Genomic DNA, 24,041 nt, shown 5'->3' with positions numbered 1-24,041 from the left:
ACAAGTACTTTATTTGATAGTTCCATGCTGTAATTCACTGGAAGTTACAAAGACTCTGATTAGTAGGGTCATATTAAGTAATCTACTGCACTGAAAGGCACAAACACCCAAATTTAGGTTAGTAGTTGAATGTTTAACCATTATACCACCTGAACTTCTTAGATACTGTGAATTGAAATTTGTTCTATTTATTAAATAAAAAACAGCTTTATTAATACAAAAAAATACAAACTACAAAGCACAAAGAAACTTAAATATTGAAGTCATAGCAAGTAGGTGGCAGTTAAACATCCAGCGTTGATAGACTGCTTGAAGGAGACTGCAAGAGATCAGACTCCCATGTCAGCAAGGGCATCTTCACAGGTGGAGGGGGAACCCATGTCTAAGAGCTTTCCAAGTTCCCTCTCCTCATCTAGGATCATGAGAGGCACTCCATTCAAGGGGAGGTGTGCAATCTGGTGCTCTTTAGGTAGGTCAATGCTCTCAAAGTCTAGAGGATTGAAGGGAAAGAATTTTTCTATTTCTGGATAGGTGCCATCTGCCACAGGAACAGAACTTTTTGCTTTACCAGTCTTCTCAGTTACCTTCTTGGCAAAGAAGGTTGGTAACTTTGCCTTAAGGTGTCCATTAGTCTTTACTGAGTTTTCTGTAGCTCTATTGATAGTTACCAAAGCCTTTTTGGCAGGTTTAGGTAGGACAGATGGAGCATCAAATATTTTACCAACATGTGATGTGGAAACCTGAGATCTCCCATCTAAGGTTTTGATGGAAGACCCAGATCCCAGATTCAGCTCATCTTTAGGGGCCACACGTGTGCCTGGTTTTCCTTTCTCCTTATCAACAAGATCAGAGTAGCCATTCTAGATTACTGGATCTCAACAGTCAACTTCAGCCACTGTGAATCGAATTTTTACCAACTATTTTAATCCTGTAGTACTGGTGCGGCATTGCAGGAAAATACACTGGACTACAAGGCTAGTTTTAACCACAAGGTCAAGCTCACTAGCCTCTCCTTGGAAATCCTTTGCTATGTGTTGAAACCAACTGGATGGCACTTAACAACACGTTTAATTCCGTGTTCTTGATTTTGCATAAGTATTTCAGATAGTGACTAGCTTTATTCAAATACTACAAGGCCAACAGGCTAATTTTTAGAGCTGAATGAGGAATAACCCCACTATCTTTTATATGCAACAAATTTTAAATACTTTAAGGAACAATTCACTATTTTAAAAAAATACAGTATTTGTTATATCCCAATTGGAAACTCTTTTTAAAGTTTTATTTTACTCTTTTTAAATTTATTACTCATTTTTTTAAAAAAATTAGGTGCTGAAGTAATATGTAATTAAGATTTATGGGCTTCTCATTTCAAAAGTAGAGGGATTAAAGTTCTTTTATAAATGTACTTCTCATGTGAAACCACAGTCATTTGGAAAATTTATACAATATCAGTTTTCTCAATTAATCAAGAATTGGGGGGATCAATCCAAATAAGAAAATATAATATTCAACTCTATTGAGAGTTCATAGTTAAGAGATAGTGGCAGAAAGGAGAGGTTTTTAAGAGCATGTTCCTGAATAAGTAGATTGTCTACATTTCTCCATCTTAATCCATTCCACTTATTCATTGGATTTTATATTACTGCTTTTTACTCATCTAAGATTTATTCTTTTTAGCCCGAGAGGAAATTAAGGAAAAAAATATGCTTTTTTTTCATAGTATGGTTTCAGACAAGTTAGGTCTTAGAGGCTGAAGAAATATTCCTTTGTGTGTAGGTTGAATTATTCAGTGTTTTCAAGAATACTATTTACAGGATCTCTGGAAGTCAGAACTGACTTGATGGTGCTTAACAACAACATACACTTGTTTATTTTGGTTTTCCATCAGAGAAGTGTTATAATTTTGTGGTTTATGGCTCCTATTTACCTTTTACTAAAAGTAAATGAATTTAGTAAATTAACCAAATTCCATTATGGAGTCTACACATGCCACACTTTGACTCTATCCATGTAATACAACCTCAAATAGCACTAGTTAGGTTCTATCAAAAGACACAAATGGAAACTATCACAGATTTACAAGGTCTATTTTGGGGGGCATGTTTTTTAAGTTGAAGGGCAGATGTGATTCAGATTGAATGGGGCTAGTTTTCCATTAAGTGGTTTCCAATTGATTCTATGTTCATGATATTACGTTTACAAGTTAAATCTCTTCTGTGGTGAGACAACAACAATCAGCTTAAATGGAAGGATTTTTTAAAAGTTATTTAGCTGAAATTTGGCTAAACTTCGTCTCTCATACTTTGGACATATTGTCAGGAGGGAACAGTCGCTGGAGAAGGATGTCATGCTGGGTAAGATGGAGGGCCAGAGAAAAAGAGGAAGAACCCCAACAAGATGGATCAGCCAGGTGGCATCATTGATGGACTCAAGTGTGGCAGCGGTAGTGCGGTTGGCCCAGGATCGAACATTGTTTCATTCTGCTGTGCATGGGGTCGCTACGAGTCGGTTCTGACTCGATGGCACCTGACAACAACAACAACAACATAACATACTCTGGTGTGGGGCTGTGGGCTAATGTGTCAGACTGCAAAGTTATTTGAACTGCAATGTCGGTGGTTCAAACTTACCAGCTGCTCCTTGGAAACCATATACAGGGCTGCTATGGGTTGGAATAGCCTCGACAGCACTTAACAGCAACAGGAACATTCATAATGTAAAGGATTTCTGCCTGGATTTTTAGATCAATGTGTAAATATGTGTTTTAACATATAAAAAATACTCAGTGAACAAATAATGTGAGAAGGTGCACATTACAATAAAACTTTATTAGTAATGATAAAAGTGTGGCACTGTATTATAAGCACAGGGCTGTAAACCACAAGGTCAGTGGTTTAAATCCACCAATCACTTCTCAGAAGCTCTATACAGGGTCCCAGTGAGCTGGAACTTACTCAATAGCGCTTAGCAACAATAATAGTGTAAATATCAAATAACATAATGATAAGTTTTAGTATCTGTTGTTCATTTTTATCCTCCCATTTTGTGTTGTTATGTTGTTAGGTGCTATCTAGTCTGTTCCTAATCATAGCAACCTATACATAACAGAACAAAACACTTCTTAAACCTGCACCATTGTCACAACCATTCTTGTGTTTGAATCCATTATTGCAGCCATTTCTATCAATCCATCTAATTGAGGGTCTTCCTCTTTTTAACTGACCCTCTACTTTATCAACCATGATGTCCTTCTCCAAAGACTGATTCCTCCTGATAATATGTCCAAAGTATGTAAGATGAAATCTTGTCATTCGTGCACCTAAGGTATGTATACTGTGGCTGTACTTCTTACAAGACAATTTTGTTCATTCTGAAAATCCATGATCTGTATTCCATGTTCTTTGCTAATACCATAATTCAAAGGCATCGATTCTTTTTTGGTCTTCCTTATTCACAAGCTTTTGCATACATTTGTGGTGATTGAAAATATCATGGCTTGGGGCATGTGCACTAATTTCTCAAAGGGACATCTTTGCTTTTAAAAACTTAAAAGAGATATTTTAGAGTTGTTGTTGTTGTTAAGTGCTGTCGAGTCAGTTTGTCCAAAACAATATGTCATTTTGTTTTGACAATATGACCGCTATTTCCATGAGTATTGATTGCAGATCAAGTAAAATAAAATCCTTGACAATTTCAATCTTTTCTCCATTTATCATGATACTGCTTAGTGGTCCAGTTGTAAGGAGCTTTGTTTTTTTTAGGGTCGACCATACTGAAGCTTGTGATCTTTAACCTTCATTATTAAGCATTAAAAGTAGTCTTTACAACCAACTAACAAGTTTGTATTCTTTGTATGTTGAAGGTTTGTAATAAATCCTCCTCCAATTTTGATGCTGCAGTCTTCATATAATAAGTATCTTAGATTATTTACTCAACATACAGATTGAATAAATATGGTGAAAGAATACAGCAGTGATACACATCTTTCCTGATTTTAAACCATGCAGAATTCCCTAGTTTGATCAACTGTCTCTTGGTCTATGTACATGTTTGACCCGAGCACCATTAAACATTCTGGAATTTCCATTCATGGTGTTATCCATAATTTTCTATAATCCACACAGTTGAATGCCTTTGCATAGTCAAAGAAATGCAGATAAATACATTTCTGGTCTTTTCTGTTTTCAGCCAAGGTACATCTGACACCAGCTTGTTCATGTCCTTTTCTGACTCTGGCTTAAATTTTTTGGCAATTCCCTTTTGATGTATTGCTGCCACCAGTTTAAAATGATCTTCAGTAAGACTTTACTTGAATGAGGTATTAATGATATTATTCAGTAATTTCTGCATTCTGTTGGATAACTTTTCTTTGGAATAGATACAACTATGAATCTCTTCACATTGGTTGTCTTACAAATTTCTACAAGTGATTGCTGTCAGCTTTGCTTCTGTTTGTTGAAATATCACAATTATTCCACCAATTTCTGGATTCTTGTTTTTTTACCAATGCTTTTTGTACAACCTGTACTTTTTCCTTCAATACAGTCAATTTGTGATCATATACTACCTTTTGAAATGATTAAACATTGACCATTTATTTGTGGTACAATGATACTTGTATTTCTTCAACATTCTTTTTATGCTTCCTGCATCATCCAATATTTTGTCCATAAAATATTTTAATATTTTAACTTGAAGAAGTTTGTATCATGTATTCAGTTCTTTAAACGTGAGCAGTGCTGAGCATATTCTACCTTCTGGTTACCAAACTTCAGATCTTTGCACATTTCCCTATAAAACTTTACTCATCTTCTTGAGTCACCCTTTGAATGACTTCTGTTCAGCTTCAATTTCAACTTGTATATAAACAATTGATGGCCTGTTTCATAGTTGACCCCTGATTCTGTTTGGAATGATGATATTGAGCTTCTCCATCATTTATTCCCACTGATGTAATTGATTTGATTCTTTTTAATCCAGTCAGTGAGGTCCACATATATAGTTTCTGTTGATATTGTGGGGAAAAAATTTCCAATGGATAGGCCATTGTTGTTGTTGCTGTTGTTGTTGTGTGCTGTTGAGTCAATTCCAACTCAGCGAAACTCACAGTTTCTGAGGAGCAGCTATTAAGTTTGAACCACTGACTTTATAGTTCAAACTGATCTTGAGGTCAAATGCTTATCCTATGGTGCCACACCAGGACTCAGATAGGTCATTGATCTTGTAAAATTCTATCATGTGATCTTCATCATAGTTTCTATCACCAAGGCCATATTTTACAACTATGGATCCTTCTTTGATTCTAACTTCTTTGTTCCAATTACCAGTGATAATCAATTACCAGTGACTAGCAATGGACTCTTGGTGTGGTGCTGTTGGATCAGCAGTGGATTGAGAACCACAAGATCAGCAGTTCAAACCCACTGGCTGCTCCTTGGGAACCTGTAAAGGGTCACTATGAATTGAAGTCAACTAGATGGCACTTAACAACATCAATGCATTTTGATTGGTAAAATCTTCAATTTCTTCATGTTTGGTGTTAGTGGCTGGTTTATAATTTAAATAATAGCAGTATCAACTGGCCTGCCTTATGGGCATCCTTGTAGGGATATGATCCTATCATTTATAGTGTTATATTTCAGGAGAGGTTTTTTTTTTGTTGTTGTTGTTTTTTGTTTTTTTTTACAATAAATGTAACACCATTCTACTTCAGTTTGTCATTCCTGGCATTGTAGGCCATATGATTGTCCAATTCAAAATGGCTAATACTATGAATGGAACACTTGAATATGAACAGTGTAGGCATTAGTCAGTTGAAATGGACTGCTATTGGTCATATCATTTGGCACATATGCCATTCAGATAATTTTGACCTTTTCAATTTATATATTGAAGCCACATGGTAAAGATTTATTCATCCACAGCTGTGATAATTCCTACTTAACATGTTTTGCTTCCATATTGCTGTTGTTGTTAAGTGCCATCAAGTCAATTCCAACTCACAGAGACCTGGTATAGGGATTCTGAAGAGCAGCTGGTGGGCTTTAACCATTGATCTTGTGGTTAACATTCCAGGGCTTATCCTACAGTGCCACACCAGGACTAGCTTTCACATTAATCCAGTTTATTTCCCATTTTACAAAGCTGTTGCTATTACTTGTGGGACTGATTCAAATCAGTAACCAAAATCTCTCTTATTCCTTTATGTCTTTGTCTCCAGTGTGAATTATCAGATACCATACTTGCAATGTGAAGAAAAAAAAAAATCTTCCTTTTCAGTTAACCCCACTGGACTTTACCAAACTACCTACCAAAACACCACCAATTCCTTTCATTCATTTCCCAAAAGTCTTACAATGTGTTGTACATAATTTAGTGCTCAAGTGAGCTAATATTTTCTATAATTTGCTATGTACTAGGAGTCCATTTGAACTGCAAGGTAGGCTGTTCAAGGTCACTAGCTGCTCCTCGAAAACCCTATACAGGGTCGCTATGGGTCGGAACTGACTCGACAGCACTTCACAACAACAACAGGGGTCCTGGTGTGATGCTGTAGGATATGCACTGGACTGTTATCTTCAAGGTCAGTGGTTCAGTGGTTCAACTCGACGGCACTTAACATTTGTTGTTGTTAAGTGCTGTTGAGTAGGTTCTGATCTATAGCGACCCTCTATAGGGTTTATGAGGAGCAGCTGGTGAGCTTGAACTGCTGACCTTGCAGTTCAAATGACTTTGCAGTCTGGTGCATTAACCCACAGCGCCATATCAGAACTTATTCACTTAACAATAGGCGCTGTGATACTTGAGTCCTGCTGGTGCAGTGGTTAAACACCAAAAGGTTGGCAGCATGAATCCACCAGTTCTTTCATGGTAGAAAGATGTGGCTGTCTCTTTCCATAAAGATCTACAGTCTTTGAAATTCAAGGGGGACAGTTCTACTCTATCTTATAGGTAACCATGAGTAGGACTGATGGCAAGAGGGTTGTTTTTCTGTTTTTTATTTGGTGGTGGTGGTGGTGGTATGCCGTGGAATCGGTTCTGACTCATAGAGACCCTGTGCAGCATTTCTGAAGCTATAAATCTTTACTGCAGCAGAACACCTCATCTTTATCCTGAAGAACAGCTGGTAGTTTCAAACTGCTGACATTCAGGTTAACAGCCCAACTTGTACCCACTATGTGACCAGTGCTCCTCGCTTATTTATTTATTTAGGCACTGTGATTTACACTTAATACATTATTTTAACAGAAATTTCTAAAATACCTATTGCTATTCCTGGTGTGGACTACTGGTGTGGCACGGTAGGATCAGCACTGGACTGCTAACCACAAGGTCAGTGGTGCAAACCCACCAGTCGCTCCTTGGAAACCTTATATAGAGTCACTATGAGTCTGAACTGATTCCACAGAACTTAACAGCAACAACATTTCTAATTAGCAAGAGTGGACAAGTTAGTAAATAGGAAAGTTAAGTTGTGTTCTTTGATTCCACATATAGTTATTTAGCACTTAACAAAGCTGGCTCTAGCAGATAAGCACTGGACTACAAAACATGAGGTTGGTGGGTTGAGCCCACTAACTGATTCATGGGAGAAAGTTGAAACTTTCTGCTTTCTCAAAGATTTATATTTATAATCTTAGACCCTGTACAGGGTCGCTATGAGTAGGAACAGACTTGGTGGCAGTTAATTGCAACAATGCTTTTCTAGATCCTAAATAAAATTGTAGACCAATAGAATAGACATCTGCTTGTTTGATGTTTTATTGTTTGTTTCACACATTAAAATGTAAGAGCTTTGAACTGGGATTTTTTATTTGTTTGTTTGTTTATTTCTTAACTATATTCTCAACACCTAAAGCTATGCCTAAAATACGATAGAGGTAGATGCACTTTACAGCATACAATAAGTGAACATTATGTTTACTGAATGAATGAATGAAATAGCTCTTGGTTTTATGACAAATGACTCACGTATCTAGAAGTGGATAGTTATCAGCTTTAGAAGGAGATTTTTGCCTAGTTATGCTAGTCCAAGGAGTCCTGGTGTAGCGCTGTGTTAATGCGTCAGACTGCAAAGCCGTTTGAACTCACCAGCTGCTCCTTGGAAACCCTACGCAAGGTCGCTATGGGTCGGAATCGACTCAACAGCGCTTCACAACAACAACAACAACAACAACATGCTAGTCCAAATTAAAGAAGACATAATTTTATAATGTGTCTTTTATTGTCACTATCATTTGAATTTTGTTTTGTTTTAAAGATTAAATTGATTTTCAATATATGAAAAATAACCTCATATCCCAAATTTAGAATTCAAAAATCAGACTATAAGAAGGTCTCACAACTCCATCACAGTTGGGAATTACTGCAGTTGGGTCTACAAAAAGCTTTTACTTTGTGCAAAGAACCACACAGGAGAGAGTCTCCAGAGAAGATGCAGGTGTAGTTTGGCTGGAATCATGTTAAGTTTGTTACATTTTTATACGAGTCTGGACTCATGTAATTTTACATACTTAAAGATAATGACACATTAAGATGGCTTTTAAAATTCAATTTAAAAATAAAATGTCAAAAACACAAAGTTTCCAGGAAATTCAGACTGAGACATTTTATGATGTGAAAATAGCCTTTGCAAAACCCCTAGGTGCTCATATCCTGAGAGGTCTTTTCTTGAAAAGTTGACAAACTGTTGATGTTTTCCCTCAAAGCAAACCCATTCACCAGATGACCTTTTCCTGAAGTAAGTTTTTTTTAAATGAATATATGTAGCTAAAATTAAATTGTGCATAATATGAGAGCTTTGTGCAAGTAATGAATAATCTAAACTCCTGGGATCTTTTTACAAAAATAGCAAAACAATCACTAAGAAGAGATTAATAGGCATAATGTCTCAGAAGCTACTAGTGGGCAAATTGAAAAATGGAAAGTTATCAGGCTGAAATATTTGTTCTTGAAATATTAAAAATATTTAGACAAACACATTTTATGTAAGTGAATTTGTATAAATATTTCAATTATCATGAATAACATTTATGTTAACTTCATACATCATAGAGACATTGGTCTTTAGCATTAAAAGCACACTACAAGGAGACATGAATTGTAGAAACAAAGTCTTCCTTACTTGTCTATCTCCTTGTGCAAGGGGGCTAAGAATGCTGACTCTGCTTGAGAGAAGGTAGCTACTCCTCAATTACTTTTGAGTTTCTTTTATCTGTATCATCTACAAATTGCCATAACATATAAAGTTCCTGTTTTCTGAAGACGCTTACCTCTTTCTTTCTCTTATACATACTAATATATATAAGCCCTCTACTGTTGATTTAAATCTGACTGATGGTGACCCTACAGGACAGAACAAAACTGACCATATGGGTTAATGTGCTGGACTGTAAGGTCAGTTTGAACCTCAAGGTCGGTGGTTCAAGCTCATCAGCTGCTCCTCGAAAACCCTACACAGGGTTTCTGAGTTGGAAGCAACTCCACAGCAGTTAACAACAGCAACGATGATTTTTATGGAAGCAGGCTGTCACATGTTTTCCCTGAATAGTAACTGATGAATTTGAATTACCAATGATTATCAATGGAGAGCTTAATCACTGTACCACCAGAGTCTATTTTCAGTCTCTCCTTTTAAACGTATACCCATCCCCAGATTTTAAATGAGGATAACTGCATCTGATACTTCCACTTTAGAGAGAAGAATATCTTTAGCATAGATCTTCATTTGCCTGAAACCTCTATGGTTTTAAGTGAAGATTCTTAGAAGATACTGTTAAGGAAACAACCAATGACTAAAGCCTGTGTAAACTTATTTAACAATATATCACAAACTATACTATGTGAATGGAGTACTGGTGTGATGTTGTGGGTTAATGCATCAGACTGCAAAGTCACTTGAACTGCAAGGTCAGTGGTTCAAGCTCATCAGCTGCTCCTCGGAAACCCTATATAGGGTCCCTATGGGTTGGCATTGCCTCGATGGCACTTAACAACAATAACAACAACATATTATGTGAGAGGTATTAAGGTTGGAAATATTAGGGGGGATGGCACCAATGAATGGCATCAAGGGCTCTTGTGGTGTTGTGGCTTCCTGGAGCAGGTGTCTGGTGCTGGATATATGAGCATCACAGAGATGAGGTCTAAGAAGTTCAGAACATAATGCAACAACCATATTCGAAGGAGAGCAGATGTGTAAAACAGATGCCGGGAGTTGGATTTGACATGGAAGAGCAACATGAAACTTAGGTGGGTTGCAGCATAGGCAACAGATAGAACTGGAAGGTCAAAGGTTCATGGAGGAATTACAACCCTGAAGTGACATCTCACATTTATTTTTCCAAATAAGTTGGCAGTGAATTTTGTTGGAAAGCTAATGCTGTTGGATTTCTCTCCAATGAAGTTTCAATTCACTCTACAGACTAAGCATGTCTGAAGTGCAAAGATGAGGAATGTGGACCTGTATTTAAGACCAAGACTGTGTTTCCAGCAAGCAATATTAGCATTAGAAATAAGCATTGTTGAAGTTGCCTGATTCAAAATATTACTAAATAGTGAAAATGTTACTAGTCTGATTATTAGTTTGAATTGTTTAAAACAGATACAGACTGTCACACATATATCATACTTGTAAAATTTATAGTAATATCTGCCATTTCCATCACGGCACTAATTACATTTATCAAGTTGTGCAACAATGACCGTTATTCATTTTCAATGTTTGCATAACTCTTAATCAACACCTTCTACATTTGTCCTCCTATTTTTCCCTGGTAACCACCAAGAAACTTTTATTGCTATGCTTTTATTTCATTTGCCCATTGGATATATTTCATATAGCCAAGACCATGTAATATTGTCCTTTTATGTTTGAATAATTTTACTCAGTTTAATGTTTTCAAGGTTTATCCATGTCATAGCATGTACCAGAACTTCATTTATATTTATAATTGAAATAATTCTGCTGTATATATATACTTCATTTCATGTAACCATTCATCTCTTAATGAACACTTGGATTGTTTCCACATTTTGGCTTTTGTTAATAATGTTGTAATGAACACTTGTGTACATGTATCTGTTTGAAACCTTGCCTTTAATTCTTTGGGGTATGTATATAGAAGTGGAAACATGCCATTTTTATCACCTTGGTAAAAGAACCACTACTCTCATCTGGTAGTGTAGTGGTTACAAATCGGACTGCTAACCTCAGTGTCAGCAGTTCGAAAATACCAGCTGTTCAGCGGGAGAAAGAAGAGACTTTCTGCTCCTCTAAAGATTTACATCCTCAGAAACCCTGTACAGCGTCTCTATGAGTCGGTTCCGACTCCATGGCACATATCAACAAATTCTCATCTATCAGTCTGTTGTATTGTGGTGTTTGTGTGTTGATGTGATGTTGAAAGTTGTGCTGCCAATGTTTTAATTACTAGCAGGGTCATCTGTGGTGGATAAATTTCAGTGGAGCTACAGTCTAAGACAGACTATGAAGAAAGACAGACAGGCTACTTCTGAATGTTTAGCCACTGAAAATTGTATGAATAGCAGTGAATCAATGATTGATACAGTACTAGAAGTTGAAAACATTGTGAATAGCACCATAAAATTTTCAGATATAATGCCTCAGGTTGGGAAGCATTCAACGTATGACTGGATAAAAGTTGACTCCTCAAAGTAGGTTTGAATATAATGATGTGAATGGAGCAAAACTTTCGGATCCTTCATTTGCTGATGGAGAACAACTCAACATGAAGGGAAACAGCTGTAAACAGCCATTAATCATCTGAACATGGAAGGTACAAACTATGAATCTAGGAAAATTTGAAGTTGTCAAAATTTATGGAATGCACAGAGATCAATATCCTAGGCATTAATGAATTGAAATAAATTGATATTGGCATTTTGAATCAAATAATCGTAAGATTTACAATGCCTGGAAAGAGAAATCGAAGGGGAATGGTGCCATATTCATTGTCAAAGAAGAACATTTCAAGATGTATCCTGCAGTACAATGCTATTCATGTGCCTACAAGGAAGATCTGTTAATATCACTGTTATTCAAAATGGCACAACCACCACCAAAGTCAGTAATGATTAAAATGAATAATTCTATCAACTTCTCCTGTGTGAAATTGATGAAACATGCAAGGAAAATGCAGTGATAATTACTGGGGATTGAAATGCAAAGGTTGGAAGCAAGAGGAAGGATCAGAAGTTGGAAAACATGGTCTTGGTGATAAAAATGATGCTGAAGAGTATATGATAGAATTTTGTAAGGCCAGCGTCTTATTCATTGCAAATACCTTGTTAAAACAACATATAGGTGACTGTACACATGGATCTCACCAGGTGGAATACAAGGAATCAAAATGACTACATCTGTGGAAAATGAGAGTGGAGAAGCTCAGTATAATCTACCAACGCAAGAACAAGGGCAGACAGTGGAACAGATCATCAATTGCTCAGATGCAAGTTCAGATTGAAGCTGAAGAAAATGGAAGCAAGTCCACAACAGCCAAAATATGACCTTGCAGGGTATACCCTTTGGTTGGTTGATGATGCAAGGAGGGAATTATATCCATGGCAATGAAAGATGTATAATAGGACTATCACATAAGTCACAATAAAGCATTTTTAAAAAATAGTATAAGTGGTAGAGTTTGAAAAAGGAAATTTGTACATTGGTATTTACCATTCCGGTATATCCAATTACAAATGTGGTGGAGAATTGTTGTTGTTGTTATGTGCCGTGGAGTTGGTTCCGAGGCTGTAAATCTTTATGGGAGCAGAAAGCCTCATCTTTCTCCCATGGAATGGCTGGTAAATTTGAACTGCTGACCTTGCGGTTTGCAGCCCGATTCATAACCACTACGCTACCAAAGTATACAGCAGGCAAAATAAGGAAAGCTTCTAAAATATTACCAAACATCTTAAGGCAATGAATTGCTGTCCCTAGGGGTTCAAGACCATAGTCTTAGGGGACACCATGGTCAATAGGTATAACATAATCCACAAAGACAATGTTCTGCATCTTGCTTTGGTAAGTAACCCCTGGGAGCTTAGAAGCTCATGAGTGGCCACATTAGGGGCAGGTGTTGGTCTCTCCATGTGCAAAGGAAAGAAGAGTGATGAGAACTGAAGAAGCTTGGAATCAATTAGTCCAACGGACTAATGGAACATGTGCACATCAGTTTACTTTCCTCTGTGTTCTGCAGACAGTGTGGTTTACAGTCACATATTAAAGTGTGGAAGCCTGGTATAATAGATTAAAATTTGTTAGGAGTCCCTATAAGGCACAAACAGTTAAACAAAATGTCAAAGCTTTGAATTGAATCAGAGACTCCTTGGGAAACTGGCCTGGTGATCTGCTTCTGAAGGGTCAAAGCCATGACAAGTCTAAAGAGTACAGTTTTACTTGGCAACACATGGGATTTCCAGGTGTCAGAATCACCTCAATGGCAATTGGATTCTTGATTAAGACACGTTAACATTTTAAGAATGATTATGATAGAAATTGATAGAAAGTTGTGTTTTTAGAAATATTTATCTGGCAATGATACAAGAGTCCTGGTGTGATGCTACAAGATAAGCAGAGGACCCTAACCACAAGTTCTGTGGTTCTAACCCACCAGCCACTCCTCAAAAACCCTATAGAGGGTTGCTACAATTTGGAACTGACTCCACAAATGTAACAACAGCAGCAACAATGATATAAGCTGGACAGGAGATGAGTTAATATTGATGGCTACTTTTTTTTTTTTTTTTTAATTTAGAAGATAGTTTTACTACTTATTTTTTAAAAATGTGATGTTTCCTTTTTATTTTTTTAACCAATTTGTATTAAAAGATATGAAAAATCCCAACTGTAGAAATTTTTTTAGTTTATAAATATTTTCAGCTGAGGTGAACAGTGTCTGAAAAAACATACCTCAAAGCTAATGTGAAGGCCCGTGTTTTCCGGGAATAATCCAGTACTGGGTTTCCTGAAGTTTGGCAACAGTGTGAGAGTGACCATCTGAATTTCTCAACCATTTCCCCTAAGGAATTTATAGTATTTTAATTTTATGAAGGAACTACGGTAATGTAAATAGTTGCTATAAATAGAAATACTCAAGTTATCAACAGAAAAACTTTAAAAAATTTAATCGTGTAATTTAGCAGAAAGAGTAATCAAAGACCATTCCTGTAGAATGTTTTGGTGCCATTAAAACCCAATAATGTGTAGAGCCAAAACTTAAAAGCACACCAACATTAACAATGCACGCAAGTGTGCATGCCATATATTCTTAAGATTTATTTTTCAATTCCTACTGGGTGGTCTACTACCGCTTTTTACACCATAGCCAACTGATCCCAAAGTTCAAGGTTATTGAAAAACATCATAAATAAAATCCATGTGCTCATTTCTTAAGAACCAGATGATATTTATAAAGGTTTCAGCAACTTTCCCAGTTCACTGACAGCAAAAAGCTCCAGTGTCTACCATTAGTTGTACTATCACAAATGTGTTTGCAATGCTGAATTCAACCCTATAATCTTTCCTGGCAAAACTGTGAAGGGTTGAAATTATTTATGTTGCATTCACTGTTGTATGTCAAAACAAAACAACAGACACTATCTGTTAAAAACAGCTGGTGAACTTCTTGTTAGGCCATCAATTGCCACAGACCCCGGCATTATCAGAAATTAGAATAATTGTTCTTAAAAAATTTAATTAAATTAAAAGCCCTATTATTTTTATGAAAATAGTTTATTGATTTGTAGCAACATCATTTTTCTATTAAAATGTACTTCCAAAAACCATTTAGTATTGGATGTTTCATATCAGTGAAATTTCAGGAAGCAGAGACCTTAAATTAAAGCTCAAGGGCGGTGTCAGCCATGAAGCTTAAAAAGAGTAGTTTTCTCTTAAACTCTCTACAAATCATTTTTTAAATACTGCTGATTGCTAATGTGTAACACAGACTCCTAAAACTTTGGTGAGAAAAAAACGGATAAATTGGAAACAATGGGAATAGGGCCCTGGGGGCAAAGTAAGGTATAACAATGTTTCCAAACTAGATATGATAAAAAAAATTAATCAGTTGTACAGGACAAAATTAATTTACTACATGATGTATGAAACATGATGTATAAACATTTTATTTTGTTCCATTGATAACACAGCTTCTTAATATGATTTAAGATTCCAAGTTATTGCTTTATATTTTTTATGATAAAATTTTTATGATAACATTAATAGCTATGTCATAGGCTCAAAGTTCAATGGTACAGAATTTAGAAATCTGAATCTCCATTGTGGCAAACAATCCACTTCAGTCTCAGGTCTGCATTAGTCAATGCATTTCCTGAGGAGCATTTTTGGTAGTTTCCCTGAGGGACCAAAGAGTCTTTAGGACCTATTTTCTGGGCCTTTTGTACTGGAAAATCCAATTTTCTTTCCTGTTAAAATTCTGTGTTTCACACAATAGAGTAATAGCCAATAGCTTAGATAATGATTAATGCTAGAAAAATAGATAGCATATTTGAAAAAAATATACTTTCCAGGAGTTATCTTATTCTTTCCACTTTGAGACTGAGGAGAGAACCACACAGCACCCAGTGAGTACAGAGAACAGAGCAGAAGGACTCTGGCCTCTTCCAAAGAGGAAGAGTGTCTCCCACCTTTCTTCCCAATGCAAAGCAAAAGAACTTATGTGTTTGAGTGGTCATAGAGTACACCAGAAAGTAAATGAAGGGAGAGAAGTAAGAGAGTAGGTAGAAGGGTTCTAGTAATTAACTTCATCTTCCTCACTTTTCAAGTTTTGAAATGAGAGGGCCAGTTAAGCTATAGGAAGACAAATTTAATGTCTGGGTTTATGTGAAGAATGATATGGTTAGGAGGCTGATGAAAGGAGAAATGGATGTCATAGAAATGCAGATTCCCATGGTTTGGTTTCTATTACCTGTTGCTGTTGTGGTTAGGTACCATTGTTGCATACATAACAGCATGAAACATTACCCTGTCCTGTGCCATCCTCACATTTGTTGTTACAGTTGAGCCCATTTCTACTGCCACTGTGTCAGTCCATCTCACTGGGGGATCTTCCTCTTTTTTGCTGACACTCCACTTTACTAAGTCTAATGCAATTCTCCAGGGGTTGGTCCCACCTGATAACATGTATGAAGGATGACAGATGGATAAGAGATGAAATCTTGCCATTCTGGCTTCTAAGGAGTATTTTAGCTGCATTTCCTCCAAAATAAATTTGGTAGTTTTTTTTCTTTCAGGGTTTTATATTATGTCTCCCCATTGCGTTCTTTCCTACATGGTTTCTGCTGAGAGGTCTGAGCTTAATCTGACTTGCTTGCCTTTGTATGTAACACTTCTCTTTTACCTAGCTGCTTTCAGGATTGTCTCCCTGTCTTTGATTTTGGAGAGCTTGATTATGATATGTCTCGGTGATTTTCTTTTGGGGTCTATCCTTACTGGGGTTCATTGAGCTTCTTGAAAGTTTATCTTTTCACTTTTCAGGATGATAGAGAAATTTTCTTCCAACAGTTCTTCTACTATTTCCTCTGTGGATTTGTGTGATTCTTCCTGTTCCAGAATACCAATAATTCTTAAATTATTCCTCTTCATGTTGTCCAACATGAATCTTAGAACTTCTTCAGATTTTTTTATCCTTTTTATCTGTTTGCTCCTCTATCTTAGTGGTATTGAGAGATTTGTCTTCCAGCTCACTAGTTTTGCATTTCATCTCTTCTATTCTACTTCTTTGCCCTTTCAGTGTATTGTCTATTTCTAATATTCTATTATTGATCATTTGGACCTCTCTCTGTAGCTTTTGAGTTGTTTCCAATGCTGTATCTAGCTTTTCTGATTGTTCCGGTAGTGCTTTCCTGACTTCTTCCTTATTTTTCTTAACTCCGTTGTAAAATGTTTTGAAACATTTTATAATCATTTGTCTGAATTCCTTCTCAGGCATTTCAAAGGCCTGTCCTCCTTCCAGAATGGAGTCCAGGTCTACCTCTAGGTCATTTGTCTCAGACATTTTATCTTGTTTCTGGACATGTGCTGATATGGTCATCTGCTTTTGCTTCTTAGTCATCTTTAGTGTTTATCTGTGGCCTTAATACTTAATTAAGTGTCTGTTTGGTATTTTTAATGCTTTCTGATTGTCTCCAGTAGATGTGCTCAGGATATGGGCTTCCCTTTTCACTCGTCTTATTGCTTAAATCAGAGTAACCTTCGCAGGTGTTGTCTGCTTCCCTGGTGTATGGCAATTGGTATTTGTTCTTGCCTGGATTGTGGGGTTTTATAGGGTGTGATTGTAGCTTGATTATATGGCAGCAGTTACTGTCTCTTCTTGGGTAATATAGGGAGAGAAAGAGTCCCCCAAAGGTAAAATGGGAACAAAACCCCAAAAAACAGCAACAACAAGAAAATAAGAAAAAAGAAAACTCACAACAACAACAACAAAAACTAGATTTGATACTGTAGTCAATAACTGCAGAAAAGGGAAAGGAGGGAGAGAAGAAGAAGAAAAAAATCTGTAGCCTAATATAAGTGTGATTTTAATATCCTCTTTCAGCTTCTTGCCTTCAAGGTCACCTGATAAATTTCAAGATACCACTGTTTGTATTTATGCTGTTTTCAGGATTTAGTTTTCAGCCTGTTTTTTTTTTTTTAAACCCTGTGTCCCTCTCCACACCCCTTGTTCTGTCCTTTTCCCTATTAGTAAACAGTTCAGGCCCAGCTGTGGCAATTTTGAGCTGGCTGCGTATAGCTTTAAATGCTGGAAGTATCTGTGCACATGCATGGTAGAACCCACCAGTGGTGGTGGTAGGGTGTGTCCACTTGGTCAGACACCCACTCTAATCACCAGAATGGAGGTGCACAAACAGTGGGGTGGGGAGGAGGCAATGAACAGACACCACAAAAAAACAGAACAAATCAAAACCATCAACGTTTATTGTCCACCTTTGCTTCTAGTTGCCTGTGGCATTATTCCTTGGCCGGTCTGCTTGCTCGCCTGCTTGGTCTTGCTGTTTTGTCTTGTCCAAGTTGTCAGCTCTGGGCTGCCAAGCTGGTGGATTCTAAAGTATGAGATTTCTTACTTCTGCTACAAATTCCACTAGCTATAAGCCTTCAAACTTTTAAAATATTCTTAGATATGTGGTTCACAGTTTTTGGAGCTCTGCCCTGAATCCACTTCATCTGGTATTCTGTAGTATTGCTGACGGAGATCTTCACTGCACATCTACCCTATCTGCCATCAAGCCCCGCCCTTTCTCCAATATTTTGAATATAGAATTAAAATAATCATGCTAAAGTTTAGAAATGATACATTTCTCTATAAATTATTGTATTAAATATTATCCAGAATATAAGACCATTATTTTATATATTCCAATAATGACACGTACCACATTAAGTATGTTTTCCTAGATGAAAAACTTGAGACCTGTTCTAAGCAAGCACAATTACTGATGAAAGAGAACCTTTCATCAAATAGAAGCACACTTGAAAAAAAATAAGTAGTATAGAAGTAATTCCAATTCTTGCAGTACAGTATAATTCACAGGAAGAAAATGTAAAAATAGGCAATTATTCAGCATCTAAAGAACACATGAAAAAGAGCACTACCATAATTCACAACAAGAAAGATAATAATTTATGCAAACTTATTCCTTTTAAAAAGTAGAGATGAAAAGAGGCATGACACCACAAAGCCCTGCCAAGCTAAGGATAAATACAAGAAATAAACCATATGTGTTATGGGAGGCACAAAGAAACTATTAGGCCAAAATAAGACCAAATTCTGACATGATCCAGATGTTCACTAGTAAGAAGGTTTCAGCAAAATCTGACAGTGTTCAAGGTCTAGTAGGAAGGATAAAATTTCCTTAAGTGTGAACACTGATCGTCTTCAATTATTTAGAAATTTAAAAAAATAATAATTACTTTGTTTGAAGTGTTATCATTTTTCATTTTTAACTATGTTGGAAACTGATTTAAAAAAAAAACAACACAGCATAAAGAGATGAAACAAAAATTCAGTCTTTGAAGTAGAATAATTCTTTTCATAGGAACTTTAAGAGCCATTTTAGGCTAGCCCCAAGGAAAGACTTTTGCATATTTTAGACCACTAGAAGGGATAAAAGAATAAGGGGATATCCAGGTATTTTATGCTTACCATATCTGAAAAGAGTATCAAATTTGAAATGCAAGAGTATCAAATTTGAAACTGAAATTTTCTGAGAAAATTTGATTTAGGCTTTCTTTCTGTACCTTAAATAAATGTTCATCCTTTGGAAATGTTTCTAGGCTTTGTGTTTCACAATGCTTTTGATCTGTCATCCTACAGTTAAATGCTCTGAACATAATATACTGCTCACAATGTAGATTCAACATAAACTTGGTTGTATAAAATATTTTACATACTATTAAAGGATTGGTAGAGTTCTCAAAAAAATAAACATTAAGAATATAACCAGCAGAGAAGTCAAAAAGGCTGTGGAGTAGGAAGAAAGAAAGAATAGAGATTAGGAAAGAAAAGGGAAGAAATAGCACTGATCTTTAAAGAAAGTAAAAGCATAAATGGAACAAGAACTATGCTACTTCATTAACAGTGCAAATGCTTGAGGTTCTGGCTACTTCCTGTTTTTATTCTTCTGATAACCTCGGTATGTACTATTGATTTCTTTTTATTTTGTCTACCTTGATGAATCATTCACTAAGTCAGGCTACCAAAGAAAAATATGGTCAAAAATATGGTCAAAGACTGGACCAGTGACATAGGAATTACCTGCAAGTTTAAGATAAATACAAACCCAACTATCTTACTGAATAAAAACTGACATTTTGTTCAGTTCCCACATGACTCATGTGCACATTATTGTGTGACCAGCACTACTTCAAATAACCTGAGAAACGGAATTATATGAAAAAGACCATGGTATCAGGATTGAAGAAAAATTCATTAGCTACCTGTAATATGCATATGAAACAACCTTGCTGGTTGGGAAGGAATGAGACTTAAATACTTATATATAAAGATCAAAGACTTCAGTATCAATTACAGCTCAGTGTAAAGAAAACACAAATCCTCACCACTGGACCAATAAACAGCATCAAGATAAGTGTAGAAGAGATTGAAGTTGTCAAAGACTTCATTTTGTTTGAGTCCACAATCAACTTCAATGGAAGCAGCAGTCAAGAAATCAAATGCCATGTTACATGAGGCAACTCTGCTGTATAAGACTTCTTTAAAGATTTTAAGAGCAAAGATAGATTTGAGGATTAAGGTACTCCTGACCCAAATCACATTCATAAATGGACAATGTTGCAGAGAATAAGTATTTCAAAGCACTTAATTGTGCTCATTGATCTGTGCATAGATCAAGAGGTAGTCATTCCCACAGAACAAGGAGACAATAACTGGTTTAAAATTGGAAAAGGTGTGTTCCATGTTTCTATTCTTTCACTATACTTATTCAATCTGTATGCTGAGCAAAGAACCTGAGAAGGTGGATTATTTGAAGAAGAATGTGGTATCAGGATTTGAGGAAGTCTACTTGCTGAAAGTGAAGAGGACTTAAAACATTTACTGATGAAGATCAAAGAGCACAGCCTCCGGTATAGATTACATCTCAATGTAAAAAAAACAAAAATCCTCACCACTGGACCAATAAACAACATTCTTGTCAACGGAGAAAAGATTGAAGTTGTCTAGGACTTCATTCTTCTTGGATCAACTATTAACACTCATGGAAGTAGCAGTGAAGAAATTAGATGACGTATTACATTAGGCAAATCTGCTGCACAAGTCCTTTTTAAAGTGTTGAAGAGCAAAGATTTCATCTTGAGGACTAAGGTGTGCCTGACCCTAGTCATGGTATTTTCAATCAACTCACATGCAAGCGAAAGCTGGACAGTGAATAAGGAAGACTGTAGAAGAATTGATGCATTTGAGTTATGGTGTTGGAGGAGAATATTGAACATGCCATGGGCTGTCAAAAGAACCAATAGATCTATTTTGGAAGAAGTGCAGCTAGAGTGCTCCTTGGAGGACAAAATGGCGAAACTTCGTCTCTCATACTTGAAACTTATTGTCAAGAGGGACCAGTCGCTGGAGAAGGATATCATGTTTGGTAAGGTGGAGGGTCAGAGAAAAAGAGGAAGACCCCAACAAGATGGATTGACCAAGTGGCAGCATTGATGGACTCAAGCATGGCAACAGTAGTGAGGTTGGCCTAGGATAGGGCAGTGTTTCATTCTGCTGTGCATAAGGTCACTATGAGTCAGTACTGATTCGATGGCCTTTAACAACAACAACAACAAATTAACAACCTGTTAATTAGACTTCCTCAATTTGGAGTCCTGGTTGGCTCTGTGAGTTAATGCGCCAGACTGCAAAGCCATCTGAACTACAAGGTTGGTGGTTCAAATTCACCAGTTGCTCCTTGGAAACCCTATACAGGGTTGCTATGTGTTGGAAACGACTCAACGGCACTTAACAACAACAACAACAATTAACAACCTGCAATATGCAGATGTTGCAACCTTACTTGCTGAAATGAAAAGAACTTAAAATAGTTACTTATGTAAATCAAAGATGACAGCTTTTGGTATGGATTGCACCAGAATGTAAAAAAAACCAAAAATCCTCACTACTGGACCAATGAATAACACCATGATAAATGGGGAGATCAAAGTTGTCAAATACTTCATTTTGCTTGGATCCATCATCAACACTCATGGAAGTAGCAGTCAAGAAATCAAAGGACGTATTGCATTTGGCAAATCTGCAGCACAAGATCTCTTTCAAGTGTTCAAGAGCAAAGATGTCAGTTTGAGACCTAAGGTGCACTTGACCCAAGCCAAGCTACTTTCAATAGCCTCATTTGCATGCTAAAGTGAGACAGTGAATAAGGAAGAATGTAGAAGAATTGATGCATTTGGGTTATGATGTTTGAGAAGAATCTTAAAAGTGATATGGACATAACTCAACAAACAAATCTGTGTTGAAAGAAATACAACCAGAATACTCCTTGGAAGCCAGGATGGCAAGACTTCACCTTTCATACTTGGGACATGTTAGGTGGGACCAGTTCCTGGGGAAGAAGGAAGAAGATCATGTTAGGTAAAGTGGAGAGTCAGCGCAAACAAGAGGAAGAACCCCAATGAGATGGATTGGCACAGTGGCAGCAGCAATGGACTCAAGCTTAACAATAATTGTGAGGATGGAGCAGGACTGGGCAGTGTTTCCCTGTGTTGTACATAATTCTGCCATGAGTTGGAATCGACTCAACAACACCTAACTACTACAAAAGTAATGAAGATAGAGATATCAGATATGACATAATTTCAGTAAACTTTATATAATACAAAGAAAGTTTCAGAGAGAGATCAGAATGGAAGCAATATCAAATTGTATTTTTAAGCCTCCTTGGGGAAGAATGGGAATAGATTATGCTTTGAATCATTAGTTTGTAATCTAGGATATTCACTGTTGTTGCTTGGTTTTTAAAATCTGCAGTGGTTAAAACTTTCAAAGAGAGGTCATGTTTCTATGATAATCTTAATATATAAACATATTTTACAATAGCAATAAAGTAATACATTTAGTGACAGTACATTTCTGCATATGGATACTAGATGAAGTATAATATTCATTAAGTAATAATTTAATTCCTTCCCAAATAAAATAAAATATAATATTGTCAATAGAAATTATTTGAGTCAAAAGTAAAGATGGAAATGAGTAATGTTTCTGAAATCAATCAATAGTGTAAACTTGATACATAGCTCTATCATTATTAACTAGCAACTAAATTTAAAAGGAACATATGAAATGCTAAATAGAAAACTATACTAATTTGTTTATAGCTATTAAAAATTAAAATGCTACACCAATAAAACAAAATATATGAATACTGATAACTGTTACTCTGGTGTTTTTAATTCAAGGAAACAAACTTCTTAAAATTAAGTTGTATTAAAGAAAATTCCAAATCAGAAAAATTGTTTGATTTTAAACAGAAAACTTTGACTAAAAACTTTAATCCTCTCAAGAACTATGTGTCAACAAGGCAATCAAAACATTAAGAACTAGGCTGTGAAAAGGTAACGCATTAAAACATATATTTACTTGGTTTCTAATGCTTCAGTAAGACTTACAAAGACAGGGTTTAAGTTGAGACTTGAAAATTACCCAAATTTTGATTACTTGAAAACGTTATGAAAACTTTTGCTTAGGTTCTATATAAATAAACAGTGTGTCTACAAGTATACTATTTAGAATAAGAGAAATAAAATGTATTCTTTTGTTACATGAGAGAAAAACTTGACAGTTTAAAATAGTGGTGTGGTGATGAGCTGACAAATCCAAGAAGAGGCTATATCACCCTTCCCTTTTAAAAAACCTTTTTTGTTTAAAAATAAAATGCTAGTCTTTGCTTGTTAATTATAGGGAGTTAACTTCACCTACAGAATTGTTTGATCAGGAATTACTCTATCTAGGGTATCTAGTGAACAAATACAGATTTTATAGTTTAATTTTATATTGCTGAAGTTTTGTGAGCCATCTAGCAAACAATCAAGGCTATGCAGGAACTAGTCACTGAGATGCTTTTGTTAGCTGCCCGTGTGTCAGCCCCCAACTCATGGTGACCTGAAGGCAGTGGGATCTGACGGTTGTGATCCACAGGATTTTCAATGACTAATTTTTGGAAGTCAATCACCTATTCTTAGTATGAAAACTCTACTGAAATCAGTTCAGCATCATGTTGGTGTTATTGTTAGGTGTCATCGAGTCCATACTGACTCATAGTGACCCTATGCACAGCAGAATGAAACACTGCCCAGTTTTGGGCCAACTTCACAATTGTTGCCACACTTGAGACCATTGATGTTGTCACTTTGTCAATCCATCTCACTGGGGGTCTTACTCTTTTTCTCTGACCCTCCACCTTAACAAACATGATACCTTCTCCAGTGACTGGTTCCTCCTGACAGTATGTCTGAAGTATGAGAGATGAAATTTGGCCAT

The 24,041-nt window shown here is 36.3% G+C and overlaps 1 pseudogene; it reads right to left on the bottom strand.

Moving 5' to 3' along the window:
- Positions 1-250: 250 nt before the first annotated feature.
- On the bottom strand, positions 251-859 carry LOC102841780 (annotated as a pseudogene).
- Positions 860-24,041: the final 23,182 nt, after the last annotated feature.

The sequence above is a fragment of the Chrysochloris asiatica genome, unplaced genomic scaffold (genome assembly GCF_000296735.1).
Source record: "Chrysochloris asiatica unplaced genomic scaffold, ChrAsi1.0 scaffold00010, whole genome shotgun sequence".
NCBI classification, from domain to species: domain Eukaryota; kingdom Metazoa; phylum Chordata; class Mammalia; order Afrosoricida; family Chrysochloridae; genus Chrysochloris; species Chrysochloris asiatica.
The sequence above is the reverse complement of the archived record's forward strand: the minus strand, read 5'-3'. Positions and strand labels throughout refer to the sequence as shown.